Consider the following 15101-nt stretch of genomic DNA (forward strand, 5'->3'; position numbering starts at 1 on the left):
GGTGATACGTCTCCGACGTATCGATAATTTCTTATGTTCCATGCCACATTATTGATGTTATCTACATGTTTTATGCACACTTTATGTCATATTCGTGCATTTTCCGGAACTAACCTATTAACAAGATGCCGAAGTGCCGATTCTTTGTTTCTGCTGTTTTTGGTTTCAGAAATCCTAGTAACGAAATATTCTCGGAATTGGACGAAATCAACGCCCAGGGTCCTATTTTGCCACGAAGCTTCCAGAAGACCGAAGAGGAGACGAAGTGGGGCCACGAGGCAGCCAGAGCATAGGGTGGCGCGGCCCCTGCCCTGGCCGCGCGGCCCTATGGTGTGGGGCCCCCGAGCCGCCTCTTGACCTGCCCTTCCGCCTACAAATAGCCTCCGTTGCGAAACCCCCAGTACCGAGAGCCACGATACGGAAAACCTTCCAGAGACGCCGCCGCCGCCGATCCCATCTCGGGGGATCCATGAGATCGCCTCCGGCACCCTGCCGGAGAGGGGAATCATCTCCCGGAGGACTCTACGCCGCCATGGTCGCCTCCGGTGTGATGTGTGAGTAGTCTACCCCTGGACTATGGGTCCATAGCAGTAGCTAGATGGTTGTCTTCTCCCCATTGTGCTATCATTGTCGGATCTTGTGAGCTGCCTAACATGATCAAGATCATCTATCTGTAATTCTATATGTTGCGTTTGTTGGGATCCGATGAATAGAGAATACTTGTTATGTTGATTATCAAAGTTATATCTATGTGTTGTTTATGATCTTGCATGCTCTCCGTTACTAGTAGATGCTCTGGCCAAGTAGATGCTTGTAACTCCAAGAGGGAGTATTTATGCTCGATAGTGGGTTCATGCCTGCATTGACACCGGGACGATGATGAAAGTTCTAAGTTTGTGTTGTCTGTTGCCACTAGGGATAAAACATTGATGCTATGTCTAAGGATGTAGTTGTTGATTACATTACGCACCATACTTAATGCAATTGTCTGTTGCTTTGCAACTTAATACTGGAGGGGGTTCGGATGATAACCTGAAGGTGGACTTTTTAGGCATAGATGCAGTTGGATGGCGGTCTATGTACTTTGTCGTAATGCCCAATTAAATCTCACTATACTCATCATGATATGTATGTGCATGGTCATGCCCTCTTTATTTGTCAATTGCCCAACTGTAATTTGTTCACCCAACATGCTGTTTATCTTATGGGAGAGACACCTCTAGTGAACTGTGGACCCCGGTCCAATTCTCTTTACTGAAATACAATCTACAGCAATACTTGTTTTACTGTTTTCTGCAAACAATCATCTTCCACACAATACGGTTAATCCTTTGTTACAGCAAGCCGGTGAGATTGACAACCTCACTGTTTCGTTGGGGCAAAGTACTTTGGTTGTGTTGTGCAGGTTCCACGTTGGCGCCGGAATCCCTGGTGTTGCGCCGCACTACATCCCGCCGCCATCAACCTTCAACGTGCTTCTTGGCTCCTACTGGTTCGATAACCTTGGTTTCATACTGAGGGAAACTTGCCGCTGTACGCATCACACCTTCCTCTTGGGGTTCCCAACGGACGCGTGTTGAACGCGTATCATTTGGATACGCTTAGAATTAGGATCCGGAAATACAGTCTAATTCCAGCCCGCACTCATCCAAAATGTTTTTTGTCGCTGGCCAATTCGGAGTGTGAGACCTCCGTATTGCCTTGGAATCGCGAAGCGGTAGGTCGCGCAGCCTCTTCTCCGCTCGAACGCGACATTCCCTTGCCGAGCCTCGACAGAGCCGTCTCCGACCTGAAGCTAGCTGGCGGCGGCGCGACCTGCAGCAATCCGCCGCCGGTGGCAGTGGTGAGCGCCCCCGCCCCGCCCTCCTCTCCCTCTTCCCTACCGTCCCTCCTCTCCTTCCTCCCGGTCCTCCTCTCCATCTTCTCCATCGAACCCAAACTCAAGGTTGACCAGGCAGGATGGGGAAGAGCAGCGGGAGGGGTAGCAGCGGCGATAGGTGTAGCGGCAGCCGGAGGGAACGGCAACGGTGCAGCGGGATAGCCTGGCCGCCACCGCATCTCTGCCAGACGGGATTTCCCTCCTCCCCATCATCTTCTCTGATTGCATCGGCTAATGCTCGATTTTATTGTCCTGTGTGTGCTTGCTTAGATGGGGAGGAAGACCGTGAGGGATCCGTGGAAGATGTTTGTGGAGATGCATAGGAACAGCCATCTCCAGATCATTAGCGATATGGTCCGATCAATTGCACTGCCCGTCAGCGGCCAAGCTCGAGCTGCTGCCATAATCTTCTCATCAATCGAGCTCATCTGCTCAGCAGCTCATCTGCTACTGGAACATAAATAGACACGAGAAAGAAGCTTGTGTCTCATTTTAATATATAAATACTGTGTTTTATGTTTGTACATAACTTTATATTGTTCAAACTCAACCAAACATTTAATTCCGCCGCTTGTACATCCAAACATGAATTGTAATTGGAGGCTACAATTTGATTCTAACAACATCTACCATGCACATCCAAACGGCGGAATTGAAATGAAGTCATTTCCTTTCCATCTTGGTTTTGGTATTCCATTTAAATTCAATTCCAAGATTCAATTCTATGCATCCAAACACAGCGTTAATGACTTGATCTTATGCTACGCTCATTTGGGTGTGTGTCCATTATATCATTCAACTAATGACATAACCTTGTTATTAATAACATCCAATGTTCATGATCACGAAACCATGATCATCCATTAATCAACAAGCTAGTTATACAAGAGGCTTACTAGGGACTCCTTGTTGTTTACATAACACACATGTATCAATGTTTCGGTTAATACAATTATAGCATGGTATGCAAACATTTATCGGAAATTCAATTCGGCTCCCGGTTGCATATGCTCCCTCTATCAAAAAATTATATTTCAAAATGTCAAAAAAATTTGACAAAAAATTCTATATGTACATCTCCACAATATACGTACGTTCGTCAAGTTTCGCGAGGAACCAATATGTTTTGTGGTCTGTGTAAAAAAGAGAAAATTTATCTCCTGAAAAGCCTTATTTTCAGCATTGAATTTTTTCTTTTTTACACACGTCACACGACAAGTCGGATTTTTATGAAACGACTTTGTGAGCGCGTAGCACGTGAAGATGTACATTCGAATTTTTCGTTTCAATTTTTTGAAATTTCAAAATGTATGTAACATGCATTTTAAAATAAAGGGAGCATATGCTCCCATGTGCCAAAACACCATTTACAACATTTATCATAAACACAAAGATATTATAATAACCACTTTATTATTGCCTCTTGGGCATATCTCCAAGCCAGCGCTAGGAATCGGCTCCCGATTTTTTGCTTCCCGTCGGACCAACGTTTAGCCGTAGGATTTGAAGCAGTTTCACCGTACGATTTCAGCCAGGTCCGCGCGGCTGTTTCCGTGAATCCAGGATCGATTGCATGCTTCCTTCCTTTCTAAAAACTGCTTCCGAAAACTGCTCCTAGACACGATTGCATGCTTCCTTTCTGAAAACTGCTACAGAGAACAGCTCCCATAAACTGCTCCCGTAAGGGCATGTACAGTGGTATCCAGTCATCCGTCTGTAAGGTAATCCACCTAGATAATTAGATGACGTGGGGGAGAGAGAGAATGGGAAACTGTCGAGTCCGTCGATTAAATTACAGACGGTCTAATTCCGTGCAAATCGCTGCTTACCGACGGCATGGTTCCCGTTGTATGGAGATCGTCGCTTATCGTGGCCGGAAAGAATCGCCTGTCTAGATAACTAATTTTCCCCTTTGCCGCAAGATTCATCTGCGCGAACGAAAACGAGATCCATGACACCTTCTCCACGACGCCTTGCTCAATCCAGTCATGATGCGCTCGTTCCCCTTCTCCTGATGTAGTTATTCTCCAGCAATCGAGAGGATGAGGAGCCAATTGACGGGGGTGGCGGGTACTTGCATCATTGCGTTAAAATTTTTCTTGCTGCCGGCTCTTGAGTACTGCACTTGTGGCCAGGGAGAGAACGATAGAGAGGAGCACAGAACGTGGGAGGAAGGGAGAGAGACAAGTGGTGGCTAGAGGCTGAAGAAGAACTCTTTGCAGATAGCCAAAACGACAGGCCCGTTGTATCGATACTTTTTACTACTATCTGGAATGACGTGGAGAGTTGTTACAGACACCCAGCGTCTGAACTAATGTACATGCCCTAACTCACGTAGGGATATATACGGTTAACGTCTCCTGCCTTTCTTCCTTATAGTTTTTTCGAGAACTCGCAGGAGATCTGCGAATTTTCGTGTTAAGTATAGGGGAAAGTTTTATACACCAGTAGGGTAAAAGTTGCTTCTTCCCCAGAAAATAATGAAAAACGGACACATGAGATTGAGTTTCATGAAAAGTTTATGTGAAGCACAATTGTTTTATGCAAGAAGCATGCCATTATTTCACCAGTAGCGCTGTAATTTTTTATTATGTAGCAAGTAGCATCATTTTTTTTTTGGCTTCAGGAGCAATTAAATTGGTAAAAGGAAGCACATGCATGTAAAGTTACTATAATCCATGGTCTGGGACGGAAGCGACGTAGGTATTTGGGAAGCACATCCTTGTAGATTCCATGGTCTGGGACGGAAGCAACATAGAATCTAAGGTCTGGCAAGGAAGCAACGTAGCCATGGTCTAGGAAGGAAGCTTCGTGCGGTCCGCGGTAGAGGCGGAGGCGGTCGGCGATCTCGGCGGCGAAGCACATCCTTGTACTTGATGCGTTCTCCGAGATTGATCTTCACAAGCTCGCCGACGAGAACAATGAATCAAATTGACCGTGCTCACCCTCGCCAGGAGTCCAGGACGCGACACGCTCCTGACTGCACTTCCGTCTGCCGCCATGCCCTGATGCAGTTGTTGGTGCTCCGCTCCTGCAGCATTGGAGAACAATGGCATGCTGTGTAGATGTGGATTCCGGTGGAGCAGCACACTGGGTGTTGGATGGGAGCAGTAATCGTTGGTGGAACTTTGGTGGAGAGACGGTATGGTGGAGAAGCAATCTCGCGGTTAGGAGCTATAATCTCGCGTGCATGTGGGCATGCATGATGCGGCATCAGCGGGACTGTTTCTTCTTTCTTTATTTGAACGGTGGAAGCAACCTGGTGAGGGCCATGCGATGGTGTGCAGATCAACGGCCACCGACCAGTCCGATGAATCGACTCCGGTCGGGCTGAGATGTAGAGTGTTTACCATATCTCCAACACCATGACCGTACCAGTGGTCATTAAAACTCATGTGAACGTCTCTTCGCGAATTCACTCTTTCAGTGGACCCCCATGTGCATGGATAAATGTATGGAACATATTTATTGGTTCCAATCACCATATTTGTGTCCAAAAATGATTTTTTCATCAACCTCTTTATTTCTTGGATCCTCGTGAAACAAGTAGAGAGTAGGTGTGTGCGAGAGCGTTAAAATGCCAAAATATTCCAATCACTACTTTCGTAAAAACATAATGAAAATGCGATATAAAATGCCCTCATCGGACAATGTGACAAGGGCTTGCTGGTATTACAATAGGAAATAATTGATCATTGATTGACAATAGTGGTCGCTTGATGTATTTGTACAAACTATGTGGGGTTTGTTATCCTTATGGAGTTGCTATCATGTTTGTACTTCCATGCCAGATGTCGGTACATTGGGGAAATTGGAATTGGTACTTTGGGATGCTTGGCCCTCACAATGAAACTAATATGTCTTGCAAATACCTCTTTTGTTTGCACTGGTAGAACTGGGAAGCTCAAGCATGTACAATGTCAATGGTCATGAGTATGATATGGATTATTATCTAGCTAGTAGATTCTAGCCCGTTTGGTTATCATGTGAGAAGGCAATTAGAACACAATGTGTAAGAAGAATGTCCGCTTTTCTAAAGTTCAATATGCAACGAGGAAAGCGAGCATTTGGAGTGTTGCAATCTAGGTTGCAATTGTGGGTAGACCTGCTCACCTTTTGGACGAGAATGCTTTAAAATTTGTAATGACATGTTGTGTGATCCTTCATAACATGATCATATAAGATGAGAGGGCTGAGTTGAACTATATATAGCTACTATAGTGATGGGACTTGTGGGAGGCCTCAAAGAACAATTGATCAGATTGAGACATTCCTAATCGTGTACCAACATACAGAAGTCGGGGTTTTCTATACCCAACTTTGTGACGACCTTATTTGCAATCAAGGAGAAATTTGGTAGGTGTGAGTTTCCATTTTGAACATATTCTCTATCATATGTTATGTTTGAATAATTTATTTTTAGTGATATATGAATTATTTGTGATAAGTTTATTATAAACTATTTGGTCAAATTTGAATAAACCTAAAAAAGAGAGCTTGTATTTGTAAAATTGTTGAAATATTTCCAGTTTAAACCTAAAAAAATCGTACTCTAGCTTACTCTGGATGTCAATAAAGAGAGCTTGTATGATCACATGAATAAGAAATACATGAAAAATAATAATTCCCGACGGTATGACTTTGCACATAGCCAAACTATTTAAAGTAGGATATAAACTAGATTCGGGGATATATATTTTAGGTCATTCGCTAGCGCTGCCCTAATAATATCTAAGTAAAGTCGATTGGAAGTTAGATTAGACCGATGCGAAATTGACCAAAGAGGTTGCATGTCGTTAAGTATCCACATGCAGGCCGCATAAACATAGGAAAAGGCCACAAGTTCTTCTCCTTTAATCTTTAAGATTAAGACTAAAGTGAAACCAAAACCCTAATCGGTGGCAACATGTAGGAGGACGACCACTCCTAGATATGCATCAAGGGCACCACCCCCCTCTCCTCTCGGACCCCACTTGAGCACCCCCGGACAACGTGAATCATATACCTGGGCCCCACAAGGGAAACACCTACGACGTACTCCTCGACTACGACTCAGACACTTACAAGTAGTGCCATAAGCGCATGGAGGGTGCATACATGCCCATCCGGTTTGGTGGGAAGAGCAACAACAACATGCCTAATGCGGAATCAAGAACGTCACATTGAGAGGATAGAGACGAGAGTGACTTGTGCCAGCAAGTCACCCAGAGAATCGATTGGTGCATTCCTCCGCCGGTACAATAGCGTTTTACTTGAATCTTTAAAGCGAGAAAATTAATGGTAGGATGAATCCAATCAAACTAATTTGATATTGTATATATTCATATATATATTTCTCTAGACTGTGAAATTTAAAATAGTTTGACTTAATACAATATACACCATCAGTTAATATGGAACCAAGTGAGCGGAAGTGGCTAATGAATCCCGGGTCCTGCCAGATCCTGTTTTTTAATAGAAAATGCTATTTCAAAGTTTCAGAAAATGTATTTTTTTTTGCATGTACATGATTCTTACTCGTGCAAATTTTCGAGACAAAGTATGAGTGTATGTGGCCTACACAAGAATGACAAAATGTTAAATAACACCAACAATTGGAGTTAACATTTCAAAGAATACAAATTTCTATTTTTTTGTGTAGGTAGTATACGGTGAAATTTCTATTTTACAAGAGTGAGTACGTATGCGTGAATTATTTTAAAAACTTCTAAAACTTTGAAATATAATATAAAATTTCTTAAATTTTAAAAGAACAGGTCTAAGGTAGACCGATATGCACTAAAATTTATGAAGATTGGATTTGACCGATACCAGATCGAAAAAGGGTCCTACTCGTATAAGTATCCAGAGCCAGGCCGGATAAATTTAAGACAGGATAAATCCATAAGCTCCGTGCTTTGTACTGGCCCTAACCCTAAACCTTTTCCCCTCCTCCTCCGTCTTCAACTAATCTTCCAATCTGAATGGAAGCCCTAACCCTAACCGACGGAGCCATGGAGGAGGTCGACCGCTCCGAGATCCGCCGTGAGCGCACCTCCCCCCAAGCCCCTGGGATCCCACGCGAGCGCCCCCCGGCCAACGTGAAGCGTACAGCCGAGCCCCGCGAAGGCGACGCCTACGACGACGCGGTCCTCGACTACGACTCTGACACCTTCGAGTACCTCCAGAAGCACGGGGCGGGTGCGTACAAGCCCGTCCAGTTCGTCTACGCCGGCCAGTTCTCGGAGCCGTCGGACGAGGAGGTGGAGAGGGAGTGGGAGCTCGCGATGGCCGAGAGCCGTCGCTGGGCGTCTGCCAAGGGGCCGCCGCTGCAGATCAACAGCCGCCCCCGTTTCGCCGGGCTCGGCAGCGTCGAGGAGTTCCAGCCCTACCGTCAGGCCACCTCCGCTGATGAATGAATTACCGTGTGCGTACAAAGTGTGCAATCAGTATCTCCAAGGCGAACGTTGTTGTGGATCCTGTCGTTTATCAATTAGTACTATCTAATATCTGTGAACTTTGTTGAATCTACCATGTTATGTGTTGTTATGTGATATGTACTGTCGAGTTTTCTACATTATGAAGTGCATGCATGCCATCGATGGTGCACTGTCTAGCTATGGCGAAGTGCTTTGTATTCTCCTACAGTCATATTGTTATAAACGCGATAAGTAAATAACGAAGAACAAAAATAAAATGCAGCGGAGACAGAAGATTTTAACGTGGAAAAACCACGAGCGCCAGCCATCAAAATTTCACTAGATCGAAAGTGTTTACAAACACCGTGGGTTATCATATAGTTAATAAACCCTAGCAGGCGACTTATAAGAGGTATATATAGACGGCGGCATCGATCCACTTAGGCCCAAGCTTTCGGCGACGGACCTCGCTCCGCTCGTCAGAAGTTAGCCTCTTTTTAATATGAATTTGGATCACAACATAACACAAGTCATGAAATCATGTTAAGTGTCGGCGATTCTAGCGTGCACTATGTGTAGTCTATCAACCGAGCGTTTGGTCTTAATATATAAAATTTATCACATGAAGATTACATGCGCGTTTAATTTCATGTAAAAAACAAAAAAAAATCAATTTAAGAGCCGCTGGTTTTTTGATCTCTGACAACAAGATCTTCAAAACTAGACTCCTCTACTTGAACACCAGGAGTGGAGAAAAATAAGTCAATCCCCTGGAGCAAGAAAGAACTAGACTTTTTTTCTTTTTTCGAGAACCCGCAGGAGAGCTGCGCGTCATTGTATTAAGCTTACAAGAGAACAACATGGTCCAGTTTATGAGGGAAACCGGACCAAAAACCGAACAAATGGTGCCTTCCGGCTTACAACACACCTCCAAGCTAGCACACTACAAGCAGCCGCCTTGCCCAACCACCGGCCAACAAAGGCAAAACGGAGGGGCACAAGGTCTTGAAAGTGCGTCACAACCATAGCAGGAAACCTAGAACGACACTAACTCTAGGAGGTACAGATCGACGTACGGCCCTCCCAGAAGAGGCGAGGGGGCGGCAGGACCTGACCGGACCTAGAGGAAGCAATGTCGAGCAGACGCCGGCGTAGGGTACATAGCACTCCGAAGAACCACACTCAGGGTAGCGGCCACCTCCGGCTCTAACAACCGTCGTGGGACTCCCGGGACAACCTCGACAGAGCCTCCAACAAGGGGATGACACCGAAGTGCCATCACTGTCTGATCCAACAACTGGATCTAGGGTTTCCCCTGGTGCCCGGGAAAGGGTTGAACGAAAAAGGGGTCGACGACGCCTTCAAGAAGGTAACGGCGCCCGCAGGCGTCGCCGCCGTCCGCAACCGCACAGGATTTCTCCAGCCCTGACTTCAACCCCGCTGTCCACACGGCCGGAACGAAAGAGCCATCATCAGCAAACGATGCCACCGAAGAGAGACGTGCGCGAACGGCGAGCGAGGAGGAGTAGCCAGCCATCAGCACCACCCAGAAGCCCAAAGCGCTGCTGGCCTAACAACCACACTCCTGTGTGGCGACACAGGACGGACGGAGCTTGGCCGCATCAGCCGCGAAGCAGAGCAGCGACGAGGGCCCAGATCGGACCCGCCTGGCGCGAGCTCCGCGAGCTCCAGCACACAGGCACCACGCCGCTGATCGAAGCAGATGCCGCCGCCAACTCGCCGGTCGCGAACGGCTGCGGCCCGCCCGGCCCAGATCGGGCCCGAGCGCCGCCAGCGGCCAGTTGCCGCACCTCGCACACCAGCAGCACCTCGGAGGGGGCGTGGATCCTCTGCTGTTGGGTTATTACTGTACATGTACAGTAATGTCATTCATCTACCGTTAATTTTCATCCAACGGAGTCCCTGTCTTCTTCTTCTCCTTCCCGCACCGTGACATGGCCGGCGCGGCCGACGACGACTTCATCCTGCTCCACGACGCGTACGTTCGACCAGGACACCCGCTCGCGCTACGACCGTGACTGTCATCTCGCACGCATACGCAGAGCCGCCTGCCTCCAGGCCATCGCTGCACGGCTTCTGGGGCCGGCCTCGCCTAAGCTCGGAGACCGACCAGCGCTTGTAGAACCGGCCTCGTTCGATCGAGAGTTCCTCCCTTGTGGCCTTGTGAACCTCACCGCCGTGCAACCATGGCTGCTCCTGCTCACGACTGTCTGCATGTAACGGCAGATGGGAAAGTACGGCTTGTGGCTCTCCAGTTTCATGCGCATTCCTTTTAGCGATGGCAGTTCACGGTCATGGCCATGTTTATTGCGACATGGAAGAATTAGGGAAGGAGAAGAAGAAAACAGGGACTCCGTTGGATGAAAATTAACGGTAGATGAATGGCATTACTGTACCTGTGCAGTAATAACCCAACAGCAGAGGATCCACGCCCCCTCGGAGGCTGGAAGCTGGCGCCACGCGACGACGTGCATCCATGCGGCCAGCCACAGCACCAGCGCCGCCACCCGCCGCCGCCACCCGCCACCGCGGCCCTCCGCAACAGCCCCTCTCCACGCGAAGAGAAGCCGAGAGGAGCCCACCCCACCATGCCCTCCGCCTTCGGCGGCCAGGCGCCGCCACCACCGCCGGCGCCGGCGGCGGCAGCGGCCGGAGCAGCTCAAGATCTAGGGTTTTGTGGTTGGGTGAGGGGGTTCCCTCCGGAGCCGCCCGCGTGAGCAGCCCGGGAGGGGAGGTTCTGAGAAGTGTCAGAACTAGACTTCTATATGTTTGACCAGTGAAAGAGGAGAAATAAATCAATTTCACTGGAACAAGAGAGGATCGGAGACCGGCACTATGGAAGGTATTTGATTTCAGTGCGATCGTTGCTGAGAAGTACAGAAGCGCGACCGATCGACCCGGCCGCCATGTGTTTGGCTGCGAACATGGTGTATTGGATGATCTATTCTACAGTTCTTCAGTTGCCATGAGCTGGATGTTGAGGCATGTGCTTGTATACAAACGTCATCCAGACAATTTTCTTTGGGCCATGCCAAATCAACCCAGGATAGTAGGATTATAGGGGCTCCTAGGCTGGAATTGAACGGGGTGGCAGAAAAAGAAAAAAAATGCTGGAATAGATTGTACATTTTTTTAAAAGGACAGATTAGTAAAAAAAAACCTTGGTCGGTTGTGTAAAGGATATTTTTGGACAATAAATACGGAGAAAACACCCAGAAGCTTTTCATCCATCTACTACTTCCCTCTTCCTGCAACGAAATCACCCAACCCCAAACCCTAACCGGCTGCGCCATGGAGAAGGGCGACAAACCCCAAACCCTAACCAGCTGCGCCATGGAGAAGGGCGACCAACCCCAAACCCTAACCAGCTGCGCCATGGAGAAGGGCGACCAACTCCAAACCCTCACCGGATGCACCACGCAGAAGGGCGACCACTCCCAGCCCGACCGCGAGCAGGCGCCCGAGATCAGCGACGACGAAGACGAGCTCGTCATCTACTGCGCGTTCTCCAACCCCTTGTCTGACTCCGACGAGCCCCGCCCCAAGTTCGACTACACCAAGCCCGTCCAGTTCGTCAAGCCCGTCAGGCGGTCGGATCCGGAGACCGAGTATGAGGAGGTGGAGGCGGAGCGGGAGAAGGAGAGCCTGGGGGCCGAACGCCGCCTCAAGCGCCAGGTGGCCGTGGCGAACGGGGATTTGAGCGTCAAGCTGCCCAAGCTCACCTTGCGCCGCATCAACGCTGGGGCGCCGCCTCATAAGGGAGGCCAGCTGCCCAGGCGCTTCTTTGTTTAGTAGATTGCCAACTTAAGCAAGTGCTTTGACACGTTCTTGGAGTTTGTCAAGTAATCATCTGTTTTTCTCGTTTATTTGCATACAAATAATTATATAAATCGTATCTCAAAGTCGCAAAAAAAAAACGCAGCGGATTTGGTCTTATCAATTACAGTATTTCATCAGACACTTGATCAACATTTAGCATGCATAGTTGCATACCACACAATGCATGCAAAATGCATCCACTTATGTTGTGTTATCTCGGAAGCACCTCAGCCATCCAGCAAGCAAGATGCAGACTTGATTGTGCAGCGTAAACTGAAAATGACACAGCATAAGTTTCACATCAACCGAGTAATCAATCACTTTAGCTGGGTAAGGATTTGAGCTTCTTGTATCTCGGTACACGGTGTGGTTCATATGTCCTCTCTACCACAGTAGATTGGTGTTCACCAAACCCTGGTTAATTTTCATGAGAGAATGAACTAGAAGAAGGTGAAAGAACCATATGATGCCGTCATTTAGATGATAACATGATACCACTTCTTAAAATTCGAATTTACAAGTTTTTTAAATTGAAAATAATTGTGGGTCCTCACAAGATGGGTGGTTGCAGTCTCTAGAATTTTAAGAACCTAATTCAAAATACCAATAAAGTAACAAAAAAGAAATATCTAACATGAATAGTATAGAAAAAGGGAAAAAGCATAAATAACACTATTCACATATCAATTTGTCTTTTTCATATACCTTTGTGTATTTTAAATCTGGTTATGAGAATTCAAGGGATGTTAGCACCTTGCGGTTTTCTCGCTGTCTCCTAGGGGAGTGACGACTACATGGACGTGCCATGGGTCGGTTTGGAGGTGGAGGCCGGAGTGCCATGGAGCCGGTGCTGAAGGAGGAGTCACGTGCTTGTATACAAACGTCATCAAGACGTTTTATTATGTTAAGGTTGAATTTGGGCCTTGCAAAATTGAACTAGGACAATAGGATTATAGGGCTCCTAGGCTGGAAATGTAGTTGCAAAAAATGCTGGAATAAACGGACATTTCAAAAAAAAAAGGGTGGGGGAGGGGAACAGAGATTAACAAAGGAAAGTCCTTCATCGGGTTTTTTTTTACGGGCTAAAGGCAGGAGCCCTGCCGATTCATTAAAGAGGGGGGAAACTTTACAATGCAGCAAAGCTACAGGAGAACACTAAGCGAGACATCTGGCCTAAACCTTGCTCGCCAAAAAGAAAATTTTGTACTCCTCAAGAGCAAAACCAGCAACGACACTTGCACTTGCACTTTTAAACTCAAAGATATGCCTATTTTGTTCTGGAAACTGCAAACGGATGCCAAGCTGCATGTAGCCCTTTATTTTCAAAATTTTGGAAATCACAGTTTTAATTTTAAAAAAAAATTGAAAAAAATCCTGGATGTAGACAATGATGAAATCTACAAACGTGCAAAATCTCAATGTGAATTTATTTGTATTGTAGACTACAAAAAAATGACAAATCTTACAGGTTTTATAGTTTTGAAATGTGCACTATTCACTATTCTCACATTGAGATTTTACATGTTTGTAGATTCCATTATTGCTACATCCAAGATTTTTTTTCAGAATTTTTTGGAACTAAAAAATATGATATCCGTATTTTTAAAATAAATAGCTACATGTAGCTCGGCCTCCATTTGTCTACTCTCCATTGCGTTCCTTCTATAGATTCCACACAAAATAAATGGCAGCCCAAGCCTAGCAACGCAGCTCCTTGAATATGTTGAGGTTCCAAATTGCGTCCCATCTGGATGAGAGGAAGGTGGAGGAGGAAGTAGCAGCAGCCAACTGAGGTTGAAGAGGTATACCACACCTCTCTAGAGCCGAGACGACAAAATCCGGGGCGTTGTGTGAAACTCTAAAATGGGGCCCTATCTCTAGAGAAATATGTAACGAGCAATTATAATGCATATATTTTGCGTACAAAATTGTAATATATATGTATTGGATGTTTAAACTAAAGAACTATGCGGTGACCCAGCATACCACTGCATGTTGTAGTATACAAGTCGTTGATATGATCTTTGCGAAGGGACTTCTTCACAATTTGCCATATCCCTCAGAGTGGTACAACAGAAACATTGCAGGTCATAACACTCCATACTTTATTACAAACATTGTCTTAACAAGTTGGTATTCTCACAGGTCCTATGAGAACACCCTAAGATACTACTTAAGTACGATTACAACTCATAACAAATATAAAGAGCTCAACAACTTATTTAGGTAAGTTCTACGTTGCTCGGCTCTATGATGCTAAGGTATGTCACTACTCCTCCACCTCCGTGTCATCGGATCCGTAGACTATTCCATAATCTACGCCTTCCACTCCGCCGGTAAGATCAGGTTCTTCGTAGACCAGCTCGTAGCCTCCTTCTGGTGCTCCATCGTTGATAGTCTCCACTTCTGGATCACAGTCTAGCAAGGGTGTCGAAAGAAAGTGAGTACAGAGGTACTCAGCAAGTTCTAAAAGAGTAAAAAGGTGTTTGATGCACTAGCTACGACCATTGATCAGGAAATCGCAGGTCAATGCATGTTTTTGAAATCATTTCTTCAAAAGGTTGCTTTTATTATGAAAACTATGCCCGTCAGTCTTCACAGGTTGACTAGAACTTCATGGAGTTCCTTTCCTGCCGCGTTCGCAGTTTCCTTCCCGGAACAAGGAGTGACAGCCACAATTTGATACACTCTGCAGAGGTGCGTTACTTTTCCCACAAGAGATCTCACCCTTTCTGCCATCCGCAGGGACTTGCCCCCGTTCACACTTCCTTTGGTGTGAGGCCAGGTATAAAGATCCAAGCCCACACCACCTTCTCCGCGACTGCAAACCCACCCTTTTGTCCAACCGTACACCTCCAGTAGACTTCCCCCGATAATACGGCTTTACTCATGGTGTACTCCGGACAATCCTTCATAGATCGTAGAGCTTATCATCACTAATGGATGGGGATTTAAAAGGATTTCCCAACCTATTGCGGCAGTGC

At 46.5% G+C, this 15101-nt stretch overlaps 1 long non-coding RNA gene across 1 annotated transcript; it reads left to right on the plus strand.

Moving 5' to 3' along the window:
* The first annotated feature begins 1679 nt into the window (after positions 1 to 1679).
* On the plus strand, positions 1680 to 2608 carry LOC127327202 (uncharacterized). Its single transcript, XR_007868461.1, has 2 exons — positions 1680 to 1843; positions 2150 to 2608. It is a non-coding gene; the product is annotated as an uncharacterized lncRNA (long non-coding RNA).
* The last annotated feature ends 12493 nt before the right edge of the window (positions 2609 to 15101 follow it).

Source organism: Lolium perenne, chromosome 1, assembly GCF_019359855.2.
Source record: "Lolium perenne isolate Kyuss_39 chromosome 1, Kyuss_2.0, whole genome shotgun sequence".
NCBI lineage: Eukaryota > Viridiplantae > Streptophyta > Magnoliopsida > Poales > Poaceae > Lolium > Lolium perenne.